We start from the raw sequence: 14,750 nt of genomic DNA on the forward strand, positions 1-14,750 counted from the left end.
CTTGAAACAGGTGAAAATTGTCAAATAAGTTATTTTTCTGGTGTTATTTTTCTGGTGATGACTCTAAACGTTGAAATAGCAGTAAAACCACATTCATTGATGAAATGACATAAGGGATGGAAAGGAGGGATGGCAGTTTTACAGGGGGGGATGATTTGGACTGTTTTTATTTCAGGAGGGGATGGTTTGGACCGTTTTTATTTCAGGGGGGATGATTTGGACCGTTTTTATTTCAGGGGGGGATGATTTGGACCGTTTTTATTTCAGGGGGGGATGATTTGGACCGTTTTTATCTCAGGGGGGGATGCCGTCCCCCCCTCATCCCCCCTCAACTCCAGTACTGGTTATCAGTTAGTTCAGACATTAGAGCTGATCTAATAGAGAAGAAATCTAATTTCTGATCTAATCTCTGGGTAACTAAACAAAAGTAGAAACGTTATTAGATCCATTTATGTTCATGATCATTTTATTGTATTCCAAGTGTAAACAAGTAATCACCAGAGAGGTGGGATAATCTCATCACATTATCCTCCTCATGCTCACATTAGGAATCCTGCACGTGATTCAGCTTCGCTGCTCGCTGGCCGAGCTCAAGACGAGGATCCACAGTCTGACGCCAAATGATGAGAGAATTATTTTACTTTTATTTTTGGGGGGCTTTTGTTTCTTAATTTGATAAATCGTGGACTGAATTACATTAACTTTTGCCACACACTATATTGCATACGGTGAACGACAGTGAAACCGTTTCCTCTTGACGGCTCAGTGACTCGGTGACAGAATCTTCTTCAGATCGCTGCAGCACGAACCGCTACGGGAGAGCCTCCCTGCCCACAGAAATAAATCGCCACCATAAATCTCTGAAGAGACTTAAAGCACGACTACTACAAATATTAATTTCCCTTGGGGGGTTAATTAGTATTTTTCAATTTGAATTATTTTCAGGTCAGGTCATTCTTCATGTATTTTGATTGCAAAGCACTCTAGACCCATCACTAGTACTATAATATTCAATTATATATATATATATATATATATATATATATATATATATATATATATATATATATATATATATATATATATATGTATGTATGTATAATATATTTGTTGTTTTAAATTCAGGGGGCGTACTTCCGCTCACTGTTGAAATGTCAAGCCCTAGTACGGTATCTCGGTATCTCGGGAGTGAGCACTGGCCTAAATGTGCACGCACAGATCTCATGAACATGCAGCTCAACTGCTGCAGTTGGTTTTTAAATCTAGACAAGAAAGAGAAAGAAATGAAACTGTGCTCCTGACATTTATTTGAAACGTTTTTTTCCCCGAGTCAGAAAAGATATTGTAAACGTAACATTCCATGATTTGGATGATCAGCAGTACAAGATACTTGTATGTATATCATGTATGTCATTTTTTTTTTTTTTTACCTTGTCTGCACACATATTAATGGTTGATACCATGCCGGTAGAAACCTGAGGCATACATATGTGCATTATTACTATATTTAGTATATATACATATATATATGCATACATACGCATACACATACACACATATACACATACAAACCCAGTGATTTTTTTTTTTGGGTGGGGTGGGGGGGGGGGGGGGGGGCGACATCCACTGCCAATCCAGGAAGCAGGAACACACGGAGGCCTCACGTCAAGCACTGGAAATCTGCAACAAAAACCACAAACGAAACACAAAACTGACACAGAGCCGACCAAAACACGAACAGCACTTAAATATAATAATAATAATGAATTTAACTTGTAATGCACTTTACATTCAATGAATCTCAAAGTGCTACACTTAGACCATTATTCATTCATACACAATCTCACCGGTGGTGGTAGCTACGTTTGTAGCCACAGCTGCTACGTTAGTAGCCACAGCTGCTACGTTTGTAGCCACAGCTGCTACGTTTGTAGCCACAGCTGCTACGTTTGTAGCCACAACTGCTACGTTTGTAGCCACAGCTGCTACATTTGTAGCAACAACTGCTATGTTTGTAGCCACAGCTGCTACGTTTGTAGCCACAGCTGCCCTGGGGCAGACTGAAGGAAGCGTGGCTGCCATATCGCGCCAAACCACCGCGACCAAAACATTCATACACATTCACACGGGACAAGGTGGGTAAGGTGTCTTGCCCAAGGACACTACGACAGCAATTGGGACAGAGCGGGATTCGAACCGCCAACCTTCCGATCATTGGACGACCCGCTCTACCACCTGAGCTACTGCCGCCCAAATATACTCACAGGTCTACATGCGTCCCAAACACACAACATCAACACACGTCACACACCAAAAGGAAATAATTGAAAAGGGAATACTCTTCCCCTCCTCTTCTGTTTGTAAATATCTGGTTGTCCAATGTTTAAATGTTTAAATGTCTCCTTTTATTCCAACAGAACCCTGAACACTCCTTCACACACACTCCAACACATCACACAGTCACCAAACTGCACCCATCACTGTCTTGTCTTGTCTTTCCTGCTTTTTCACGTCCCAATGTTGGTGAATTAAGTCTTCTTATTTATATATATATATATATATATATATATATATATATATATATATATATATATATATGTATATATATATACTCAGGGGTGCAGACACGCCGGTACTCGAGGGCCAGTCTACTGCACGTTTTAGATGTTTCCCTGCCTCAACACAACCCTGATAGACAAGGCTGTGTCACCAACAGAGTTGTGTAAACCTTGATGACATGTTGATGACGACCAGTGATTAAAATCAGGTGTGTTGAAGACAGGGAAACATCTAGACTAGCCCTCGAGTCCCGGCTTGTGTGCACTCCTATATACTGTATATACTGTATATATAGCCTTCTCCTGACCTTGTTGTGCTCAGCGTCATCGTGGGTCCTCCAGTTCAGTCCGTCTCTGATCTGGACTTGGACTTCCAGGTACTTGCAGTTCTCCACCCTGACAATGTTCTTTCCTGGGATACAGAGGGGCTACATGGTCATGGTCCTTTTCCTCCTGAAGTCAGTCACCACCTCCTTGGTCTTGGTCACTTTCAGGAGCAAAGATTTGATAAATTAGAGATTCAGCCTCTGAGCCATGTCTTTATCTTCCCATTCTCTAACCTCATTATCTATGCAGGATTCTGAGTGGGCGGGGCTATGATAATGAGGCTCTGTGCTGATTGGCTGCCTGAATGACGCGTAGAAAATGGCGGAAGCTCCGGCCGGCAGAGTTAGTTGTGGGCGTGGTTTCACGCATCGGAGGCCAAACTATGTAAATCACTCCCGTCGTTACGTAACTTTGGGGAGCAGAATCTTATTGGCTCGTAGATCCACATCACACTGGACGGCTCATCCGGGCGGCTGTACAGACACTGCAGAATTTGGTTGCTTTCCTCCTTCTCTGAGTTGTCAGGCTGAGGGGAGACCACTTTATATATGTTAAAGCAAGAGAAAACCTGGTTTTCAGAATAGGTCCGCTTTAAGTGAGAAACATTAATCATGTATCTTAGACAAATAGTTTACAAATATCAGTAAACTGTTTCTCATGCCATGGTTACTAGAGTCCAATCCTTTCAGAAGGCGAAGCAGCACGGAGCCGTCCATACGTGCACAACGTAATTCAGTGTGTATCGCTAAAATATTCTGAGCCAGTGAAAGACGTCATCATGCAGTTGACATATGCTCCCGAATCTGTGCACAAAGTTCAGCCATGAAGGTGTGAAACTTGTCATGTTTTGTCTCGTCAACAGTTAAATTAGAAGTCACATTTGTTAGCTTGTCTGTCTTCCTGTTTATCTGTCACATCAGACTTCTGAATAACTGTGTGATCCAGTTTTTTAGTTTTGTCGTAGCATTTATGCAAAAGGATGAATGATTGTCAGGGTTAAAAGGTCTTTTTTTTTGTTTCTGTTTAGTAATCATGTAAAAGGCAGGTAGGGGAAGGTGGGTTGGCAGCTACCAGCAGACGGAGAGAGGATTTGCTGCAGCCCTGAATTCCCTGGGGATGTTTACTCAAGCACTTCCCAACCACTCTGGAGTTTGATCAGGTATGTGATACATCAAAATCCTCCAAACTAGACTGGTGCTTTAAATTACATCAGAGGCAGAGGGTAGGAGATGCCATTAATCCCTTTCAGATTTGTATTCCTAAAAGGAAGTAGTTTGCAGTCTAGTTAGCCCGGGCTTCAGGTGTTATTCAGGACATCCGTCTGCTGAGGTCGTTCACGCCCAGTACTGGAGTTGAGGGGGATGAGGGGGGATGGCATCCACCCCCTGAAATAAAAACGGCCCAAATCATCCCCCCCTGAAATAAAAACTGTCAAAATCATCCCCCCTGAAATAAAAACGGTCCAAATCATCCCCCCTGAAATAAAAACGGTCCAAATCATCCCCCCTGTAAAACTGCCATCCCTCCTTTCCATCCCTTATGTCATTTCATCAATGAATGTGGTTTTACTGCTATTTCAATATTTAGAGTCATCACCAGAAAAATAACACCAGAAAAATAACTTATTTGACAATTTTCACCTGTTTCAAGTCAATTTTCACTTGAAATAAGTAGGAAAATCTGCCAGTGGGACAAGATTTATCTTCTTATTACTAACAAAATAATATTTTTCCACTGGCAGATTTTTCTACTTATTTCAAGTGGAAATCTACTTGAAACAGGAGAAAATTGTTGTTTTTTCCAGTGATGAGTCTTGTTTTAAGTGTAATAAGATTTTTTTACTAAAATGAGACATTTTAACTAGAAATAAGACAAATATTCTTGTTAAGATTTTGAGTTTTTGCAGTGATCAATTTTACTTATCCTGTGAAGGACAGAGTCATATTGATAAGTTCAGAAAACTGTTTTTTATTGTTATGTTTTGATGTATTTGATGTAAGCTGTTGAGACACATTGTCATGCAAGTTCCGCCTTCCTACACCCCTGCTGAGACGACACCTTGGAAGTAGTTTCGGCTTCCTACCCCTGCAGAGACAAAGACTTGAAACACGGAAATGCCATATGATGGACTTCCTGACTGACTAGGGGTAGTTCCAAACTGAACGATCACATCTGACTGTAAATAACTTTTAACTGCTTCTTGTCTTTCACCTTTGGGTTGTTGATTCTTGCCGTCTGTGCTTTGAACTTTTTGTATAAAAGCCCTGTTGTCAAACCTCTCTGGGTCAGCATACCAACTTCAGACACGATCTGTGCTGGTCCTGCCCACCGCCGGCTTACTGAAATAAAACTCTCAACCCCACAGCGGATTCCTGAACTGGATTTTATATTAGACTTCAACAATTTGGTGCTGTGACCCGGATGACAATAGATCTTCGATGGGAACTCCTTTTTCCAGACAAACGACACACCAGTGACTTCTATCTAAATGTTTCAGAGGTAAGGGGTCCATTTACAAAATCCCAAATTATTGTTGCTGGGCTGTTGTTGAAAGTCTGTGAACTGGAGTACCACAGAACGGTTGACGTCATCCCAAAGTTTTAGGTAAGTCCGCTGTGTGGTTGTGAGCAGGGGTTATTGGGAAGGTTATTGTAGAGATGTTTAGGAATGCTGGCAATTTCATAACACTTGAATTTGATTGTGTTGTGAGAATGTTTGGTTCTCCTGCCTTAGAATTTGACTCGCTCTTCTAAAAAGGTTTAATATCTCGGGTAACATTAAAGAGAGAATGGCCAGAGTGCCATGGTTGGTCTGGGTACCAAGAGAATAGTCCAGTGGGACTTATAGCATACGCAGCACTTGAGGTCCATAAGAAGTGTTTGGAACACTGAGATATTTGTGGGAAATAGACATTTGTAGAAGAACTGGTTTTAATAAGTGGGGATGATTTGCTCTCCCAAATACTTGGAGATATATTTCATTTCAACCCCACAGCGGATTCCTGAATTGGATTTTATATTAGTCTTCAACAAAGCCCAGTGGATATTTAAAGCTTACAGAAGGATGCATTTAACTGCTGCTATGTCATTCCTGCAATTTTTCTGCAGGTGTTTTGGTCAGTGCTATTATTTGTAATATATTATATTATTTGTAATCGGCACAAATTATCCGTCCCCATATGATAAAATCCACCATCCCCCCTGATTTCTTTTTTACAACTCGAGTACTGTTCACGCCTGTAGAGAATCCAGCAGGAGGAGAGTCAAGGTCTAATACATATTGAAGCTCCAGTTTCTTCACTATTTGTGTATTTAAAATATCCAGGTTTCTATAAGTTTTCTTTCCGTTTAACTCTTTGTGGTTATGACCAACTTGAGTCATTATTGTACGTTATCTGCTGTATTGACTTCAAAATGTAAACAGGAGCAGTAACATCTAATATTTTATGCATAGATGCATTTTGAACAAAGGCGCCCAAAACTTAAAAAAGCCTGGGGTTTGTTTCAGACAGCTAAATGTTTATTTAAACCCTGAGTTTTAAGGTACATGGTGGCGGGGGCAAAATGAAATTGGCTGAGGTGCGTTTCTGTCTTCCAGCTGCAGCGTCAGAGCTTTCTCTGCGGTTGGAGCAGGAAGTTGGGTCCGTGTACTTCGCGGCCATCCGTTTTTTGTTTTGAAATGACTAAAAAAAATTGAGAAATAATCCAAAATAATCCGTTTTCCGGTTTTTTGTTTTGATAATAAAAAATGAAAAACGGAAAATGGATCGTTATCCGTTTTCATTGATGTGTTTGAAAATCGAAATTGGGAATTAAAACCGGGTCAGTGTATCTTTTGGTCATTGGATTTTTCCGTCATGAGTGGGAATCAAAAAACAAAAAACGATTGGTTTATTTGATTTTCCTTTTAAAACAAAAAACAAATATTGAATTACACTGCATTTTTTCTTTTTCTGTGTTAATATGATTTATCAAAGATTCAAAATACGCTTTTATTTTCGTTTTCTATTTCATATAAGAAAAATGAAATCACTAGTCAACAGGAACGAAAAAACGAACCAAAAACAACCGTTTATTCATATTCGTGCACCGGAAGCTGGCATTTACAACCGAGTGAACTTAGTTCTGGATATTTGACAGGCATTCCTGTGACAATTCTCTCCAGGGGAAGTTGTTCTGTACCACCCCGTCCCACTCGAGCCAGCCACTCTAGGCTACTATTCCCCCCCCCTGTGTTTTCTGCGGTGCATTCACACTATACGCGAGGCATGTATTTTACTCGTATTTAATTCAATTCAATTCAATTTTATTTATATAGCGTCTAATACAACAGAGTTGTCTCTAGACGCTTTACAGAGACCCATACCCAGAACATGACCCCCGAGCAGTTATTACATAAACAATGGCAGGTAAAAACGGAAAATAATAATAAAAAAAAAAACTAGAATAGGCTACAATATGCCGACAGTCCATTATGCCGAAGGTCGTGCTATAATTGTTACAACGTTTGGGTAGGCTGTGACCTTCATCAGGTTAACTGTCAGACAGCAGAAGAGGACAGTTCATGTAGGTGGAAAAACACGTCACTCATTGTGTCATTCAATCTTCATTCATAAATTCTGGCTCAGGTCTGACACTGAGTGGCCTAAATAGTAAACGGTCACGCAGCGCGCATCAATTACCACTTGAAACAAGAAACACACACAGGAAAAACGCAGAGATAAATATCTATCCATACAAAATAAAGAACAACAGCAACAACAATAATAATAGATCTATTAGACCAAAAGGTAAAATAAAATTAACTTTGGCTTTTTTACCCACAAAATGACAAGATGGTGATAAAATGAAAATAATAAACTCTATTGTCATAGAACTTTTCTAAGTTTGCAAGGCACTTATAAAACAGATTTTTAAAAAAGCACAGATAAAAACAACACAGACAACGAAATATACAGGCCCTAATAGCTTATAAGATAATATAATAGGCTATATTAGGCTATGAATAATTTTATAAATGCACAACGACGTCTGAGTTAAGGTAGTCTGAGAGAGAGAGAGAGAGAGAGAGAGAGAGAGAGAGAGAGAGAGAGAGAGAGAGAGAGAGAGAGAGAGAGAAAGAATTAGCAGAGCCCACAGACGTTTAAAAGTCCAAACAAAAGTTTTTACTCACAAGAAGTGATTGTAATCAATTACATAATTTAAAGTAGATTTTTACTAAATATGATAATACATCTAGGCCTATGCGTGGTCTAATGATCAGCTCTCAACGTAAGACTATATTAAATTCTCTGTGGATTAATGCTCCACCTGCATCAATTGGATCCTCGTCAAAAGGACATGTCATGTTCGTAGCCTAATAGTAGTGAAAAGAAAAGTTGTAACACTGATTTTTTTTTCTTCTAATCAATGAAAGACGGCATAACTGCCTCAACTGCGCTCTTGGTTGGTAAAGAACAGCTCATTCGCGTGCTTGCTTTGTAAATACCAGCTTCCGGTGCACGAATATGAATAAACGGTTGTTTTTGGTTCGTTTTTTCGTTCCTGTTGACTAGTGATTTCATTTTTCTTATATGAAATAGAAAACGAAAATAAAAGCGTATTTTGAATCTTTGTTAAATCATATTAACACAAAAAAAGAAAAAATGCAGTGTAATTCAATATTTGTTTTTTGTTTTAAAAGGAAAATCAAATAAACCAATCGTTTTTTGTTTTTTGATTCCCACTCATGATGGAAAAATCCAATGACCAAAAGATACACTGACCAAACAGCGAGTGGAAAACTCTTTTCTCTATTTCCTATTCGTTTCCAAGGATACTGAAAACAAGGATTGGACAAATGGGGGGATTGCACATGCGCAGTAATAAATGAAGAAAGTTGTTTCTGGTTCTTTTGTTGATCAGATTGAAAATTAACAGTTTTAGATTTTTATTGAAACAGAAAATAAATCAAATATGAAACCTGGGAGTGAAACATGAGTTTAATCTGTAATCTGTCTTCACTCCATCATGAAACTGCAGTGATGTTGTGACAGTCCGTTCAGCTGCAGCGTCCAATCAATAATCAATAACATGTACTGAACTCTAACATACTGCTCCCCGTTGGAAACGAATAGGAAATAGAGGAAAGAGTTTTCCACTCGCTCTTTTAATTCCCAATTTCGATTTTCAAACACATCAATGAAATCGGATAACGGATAATGGATAACGATTCGTTTTCCGTTTTCCGTTTTTTATTATCAAAACAAAAAACGGATGGCCGCAAAGTACACGGACCAAGTTGGCTCCAGCTCCATGAAGTCAAAATCTGTTACACATTTTTACAAACTTGTAGGTGTTTTCGTTTGTGCCTCAGAGCAAAACAGGAGATAATAGGAGATTAATGTGATTCATGGCTTTGTTTTCATGGTGGCCAGTCTCTCTAAACCCCTCGTACACTCTCTCTCTCTCTCACACACACACACACACACACACGCACACACGCACACACGCACACACGCACACACGCACACACGCACACACACACACACACACACACACACACACACACACACACACACACACACACAATTTAATCCTGAGTGTGTTAGTGTTACACATTTCAAGAGGTGGTGGGTGTTTTTATTTGTGCCTCAGAACCCAACTGCAATGAAACAATCAGAGAGTAAGAGTTTATTGCTATGATTTAATGTTTTCTTGTTATATTAGGAGCTCCCTCTTCGTTTTAATTTCTTGAGCTCGCTCGACCGGTGAAGCCTGCAGCATGTGTCGTCTTCCCTGCTGATAGAAGCCGACACGAATGACTGAGTTTGAATGCTGTGTTTATAAAAAAAGTGAAAAAGTTCATGGGATTTTGCAGGCCATGACGGGGACCAAGCTGGAGATGACAGTCAGCCAAAAGATGGAAATGAAACCCTGGAAATAGTCAACCAAACAGAGGAACTACCTCCCTGGCAGGGCTGATATTTCTACCCCAGAACTCGTGCCCCGGGTTATTGTTTCCCGTGGTGGAAATCCAGGGGTATAAAACCTGTCAAAAGAACCAATCCCTGGAAAAGGTTACTGCAGTCAAAATACAGCTTGTATCCTTTACTGAATCATGTCAATGGGTAAATGAAGACGCAGAACCACGGGCGGAGCTTCAGGGGGGACAGAAGGGGGGGCGATACTCCCCCCGCAAGATTTTTATTTTTTATTTTTTGTGGCACCAATTGGTTCATATTAGGTATAAGCAGAGGTGGGTAGAGTAATTCAATTCAATTCAATTTTATTTATATAGCGTCTAATACAACAAAAGTTGTCTCTAGACGCTTTCCAGAGACCCAGAACATGAACCCCCGAGCAATTATTACATAAACAATGGCAGGTAAAAACTCCCCTAGTGGGAGAAAAACCTTAAGCCAAACAGTGGGAAGGAAAAACTCCCCTTTAGGAGGGAAGAAACCTGGACCAGGACCAGGTTCATAAGGGGGGACCCTCCTGCCGAGGGCCAGACTGGGGGTCGGGGTCGTCAACAGCACAGCAGGCAGGTGGAAGCAGCAACGGGATGACCAGGGGTGGGGACCTCAGGCCAACACGCAGCTCCCGAAGCTCCGGCCCAATCAGCAAGTCCCAGGTTGGGGTGCAGGGTCGGGAAAGGTTGAGAAGGGGCAGGGCCAGGGAGAAGAGTCTTGACGGACAAACCTCTCCCCCGCCTGACCGGGCCGTTACCCTGCCCCTCTCACTCCCACGCTGCAGGTTCCGGTGTTGTGCATTCAGAGATGCTCTTCGCCACCGGCAGAGGATGCTGCACCATGTACAAAAGAGAAAAAAGAGAAGAAAAGGGAGAAGAAAAGGGGGGCCAGCACAAGAAACTACAGGAGCGACTCTAACACACTAGAGTTTACACTACCTAGAGATTTACCAACACCAGCTAGAGGTTTACTAAACACTAACTATAGGCTTTACTAAACAGAAAGGTTTTAAGTTTAGTTTTAAAGGTGGAGGTGGTGTCAGCCTCCTTAACCCAGATTGGAAGTTGGTTCCAAAGTAATGGTGCCTGATAATTCAGAACGCCCGCCCTCGAAATCTACATTTAGATACTCTAGGAACTACGAGTAAACCTGCACTCTGAGAACGGAGAGCTCTGCCAGGAACATAAGGCACTATCAGGTCTTGCAAATAATGTGGAGCTAAGCCGTTTTGGGCTTTATACGCAAGTAATACAATTTTAAATTGGATTCTGAGTACGGGTAGCCAATGGAGCAACGGTAACACTGGAGAGACGTGGCCTATCCTGCTGATTCCTGTCAGCACTCGGGCTGCTGCATTTTGGATCAGCTGGAGCCTATTCAGCAAATTACTTGGACATCCTGCTAATAACACCTTACAGTAATCTAGTCTAGAGTAGCCAAAAAATGTACTCAAGTAAAAGTACTGTTACTTCAGAATAATATGACTCAAGTAAAAGTAAAAAGTAGTCATCCAAATAATTACTTTAGTAAAAGTAAAAAAGTACTTGGTGAAAAAACTACTCAAGTACTGAGTAACTGTTGAGTAACGTCTGATTTATTTTTTTAACACAACCATTCAAACAGACAAAAGTACAAAATAATCATCTTCAGGCAAATTAAATCAAGCTTAGAGTAACGTAACATGGTGTCAGAATGAAACTAAAAGCACCTTGAAAAGGGATGAGCCTCCAAAGGTGAAGTGGTCCGGACAGACGGGAGACGATGTTAGACCTATTTAAAGGGGACCTATTCTGAAAAACAGGTTTTTTCTTGCTTTAACATATATAAAGTGGTCTCCCCTCAGCCTGCCAACTCAGAGAAGGAGGAAAGCAACCAAATTCTGCAGTGTCTGTACAGCCGCCCGGATGATCCGTCCAGTGTGATGTGGATCTATGAGCCAATAAGATTCTGCTCCCCAAAGTTACGGAACGACGGGCGCGATTTACGTCGGTTGGCCTCCGATGCGTGAAACCACGCCTACAACTAACTCCGCTGGCCGGAGCTTCAGCCATTTTTTCATAGCGGTGTATCGCGTCATTCAGGCAGCCAATCAGCACAGAGCCTCATTTTCATAGCCCCGCTAACAAGGTTAGAGACTGGGATGATAAAGACATGGCTTAGAGGCTGAATTTATAATTTATTGTTTTTAGGCCTGTTTAAAATAGGTATTAGATGCCATAATAGGTCCCCTTTAACTAGCTCCAGGCTGCGAAGGGCCCGGTCATAAGCCCCGTCCCGGCTCTGATATGTTCCGCTACTGCGCAGAACGTCTATGGAAACCCATTAAACTTAAAGTACACAGACTCCACTTGAAGGAGCTGATGTTTTCTTTTAATGCTCTGATGAAACAATCCATATCAGCGTATTTTAAGCAATTAGTCTGCTTAAACAAAAATAATTCCAAAACTCTCTTTGAAATAATTAAGAAAATTGTCTCACTTCAAGGTTCCCCAGTCCACATTCACTCTTTATCCGACTGTAGTAATCTACCCCATTATGTTGTAAATAAGATTCATAACCTGAGGGCAAACATCCATCCATGTGATGGCACCCAGCCCAAGATCACATCCCTCCCATCTCATAATTGGTCTTCCTTTTCACTCATTACTTTGGAAGACATTCAGACTCTGATAAAAAAAGATCAGACATTCTTCCTCTTTCTTAGATGTAGTTTCTACATCTTTACTTTTAAAATTGTTTGATCAAATTGGTCCTTATTTTCTCCTCAAATTTCTCCTCTGCCTCTTGCTGAGTGCAGACGCTTCGCTCTCCGCTCCGCCCCCCTGCTTTGTTTTTCCTCTTTCCTCTGCAATCTTTTCTTTTCTGCAAAACAATTTCTGGAAAGCAGGACCTGGGTACCTTACCACCGGGAGCTATTTATGATAGTTACTGAAGTCTACCACTTTTATTTTAAACCGTTTTAGTACTCTGTGAGAGTAGCTTATCAGCAGCACAAGCCTGCGCTATCGTGACAGGGATTGAGAAACTCAGCTAGCAGCAGCTAGCAGAAGCTAATTAGCAGCAAGATGCCTCCCTTTTCCTTTTCCATGGATGATTACTGGATGGTACTGGAAACAAAAATTCACAGGCTCGAAGTGAATGGGGAGATAAATGGACAATATGGGAATGAATCTACTCTGCCGACTTCCCAAAACAGTGAAAGCTAACAGAAAGCTAACTAACACCAACCAAGACGCAACAGGAGCTGGGAAAATCAACACGTCCTCCCTGGAACTCTCTTGGTGCGAAGCCAAAGCATTACAAATCGCCTCCCTCAGATCTGAGAAGACGGTTATCAGGCAGAACCCGGCACCTGCTGACCTTGGACGACATCGACTGGCCTGCACTACCATCGCACAGGAATGACTCTTCAACCCCAGTACCCGGCAAGAGGAGGAAGGCTACAACAAAAGCTAAGATCAAATCGCCCCAAGACACAGGGATTCTACTGGAGAACAGATTTACTCCACTCTGTCAAACTCCTGACTCCCTTAGAGAAGGCTCATCTTCCGGCTCCAGAGACAGGTATGAGGCTAAATCCCTTGCTAAAGGGCTACAGACAGAGCTAATGACTGGGCCTCGTACGCTGATACTGGGCGACGGAGCTGTGAATGAGATAAAATCATTCTGCAGCAAAAACACAAAAGTACCAATGACATGGTGTCTGATATCACAAAGAAGATCCGGAGCATTGTTGCGGAGCATCCGACAGCTAAAGCTGTCGTCATACACACAGGAGCCCTTGATGTTGTGAAGCAACAATCGGAGATATTAAAGCAAGACTTCACTGATCTGATGAGCACAGTTGCATGTTTAAATACTGAGGTGTTTTTCAGTAGACCAGTACCAATGGTTCTGCAAGGAGATGAGAGTTTCAGCAGGCTGATGATGCTAAACAGATGGCTCAAAGATGCATGTGCTGCTCAATCAATTCATTTCATTGACAATTTCAACATATTTTGGGGTCGCAGACATTTCTTTAAGCCAGGTGGCTCCCGTCTGAACAAGGCCTGTGGACAGTTGCTAAGCAGCAACATGTTTTATCATCCACGTCACAAACAAGTAGCCCCCATCAAGAAGAAGAACAAAAGGCAGGACGTTCCAAATAACTGAATAACTGATAAGTCGCTGTGTTAAGAACGCTGAGATAAGGACTGAACAAGGAGAACAAAGTCAGAGAGAAACTGCAGGGTCATCATCATCATCCTTATCCTCACTCCAACAGGGGGAGTCTCACCAAGCCCCAACAGGAGACACCAAACCCTCACCCCCCCAGAGCCCACCCAGCTTTCTCTCTGCAGGCAGTCAGGGCTCCCCACTTCTGGAATTTACTGACAGGATGAAAAACTTGGTGAATATTGGATTACAACACTTTATAACACCATGCCAAAATCCTTTGTTTAACCCCCCACATCATCCAACCCCGTTGAGTCAACACCCCACACTTGGACTCAAATTGAATTCAAAGAAAACAGAATGCATGCAGAATGCATGCTTATGAATGAGGACTCCATTGTGCTATATAAATAAAATTGCCTTGCCTTGCCTTATTTGGACAAGATAATAAATCTTTTTCTGTGGTCAGGCGTTGTCCCCAACCCTCTCTTGATCATTCTGACCCAAACAATTTTAGAGCTATATCAAAACGTTGTTTTATGTCTAAAATACTAGAAAAGTAGTAACTGAGCAGTTCAGCACGTACTTGGAGGATAATGATTTATATGAGGCACTTCAGTCCCATTTTCGGAAAAGACATTCGACTGAAACGGTTCTTCTGAAAGTCTTTAGTTATGTGTTGATGGCTGCTGACTGGTCAGTATACAGCTTTAGTGTTGCTGGACATGACACTCGCCTTTGATACAGTGCAATCATGC

This window comes from Cololabis saira, chromosome 2 (assembly GCF_033807715.1).
Source record: "Cololabis saira isolate AMF1-May2022 chromosome 2, fColSai1.1, whole genome shotgun sequence".
NCBI lineage: Eukaryota > Metazoa > Chordata > Actinopteri > Beloniformes > Belonidae > Cololabis > Cololabis saira.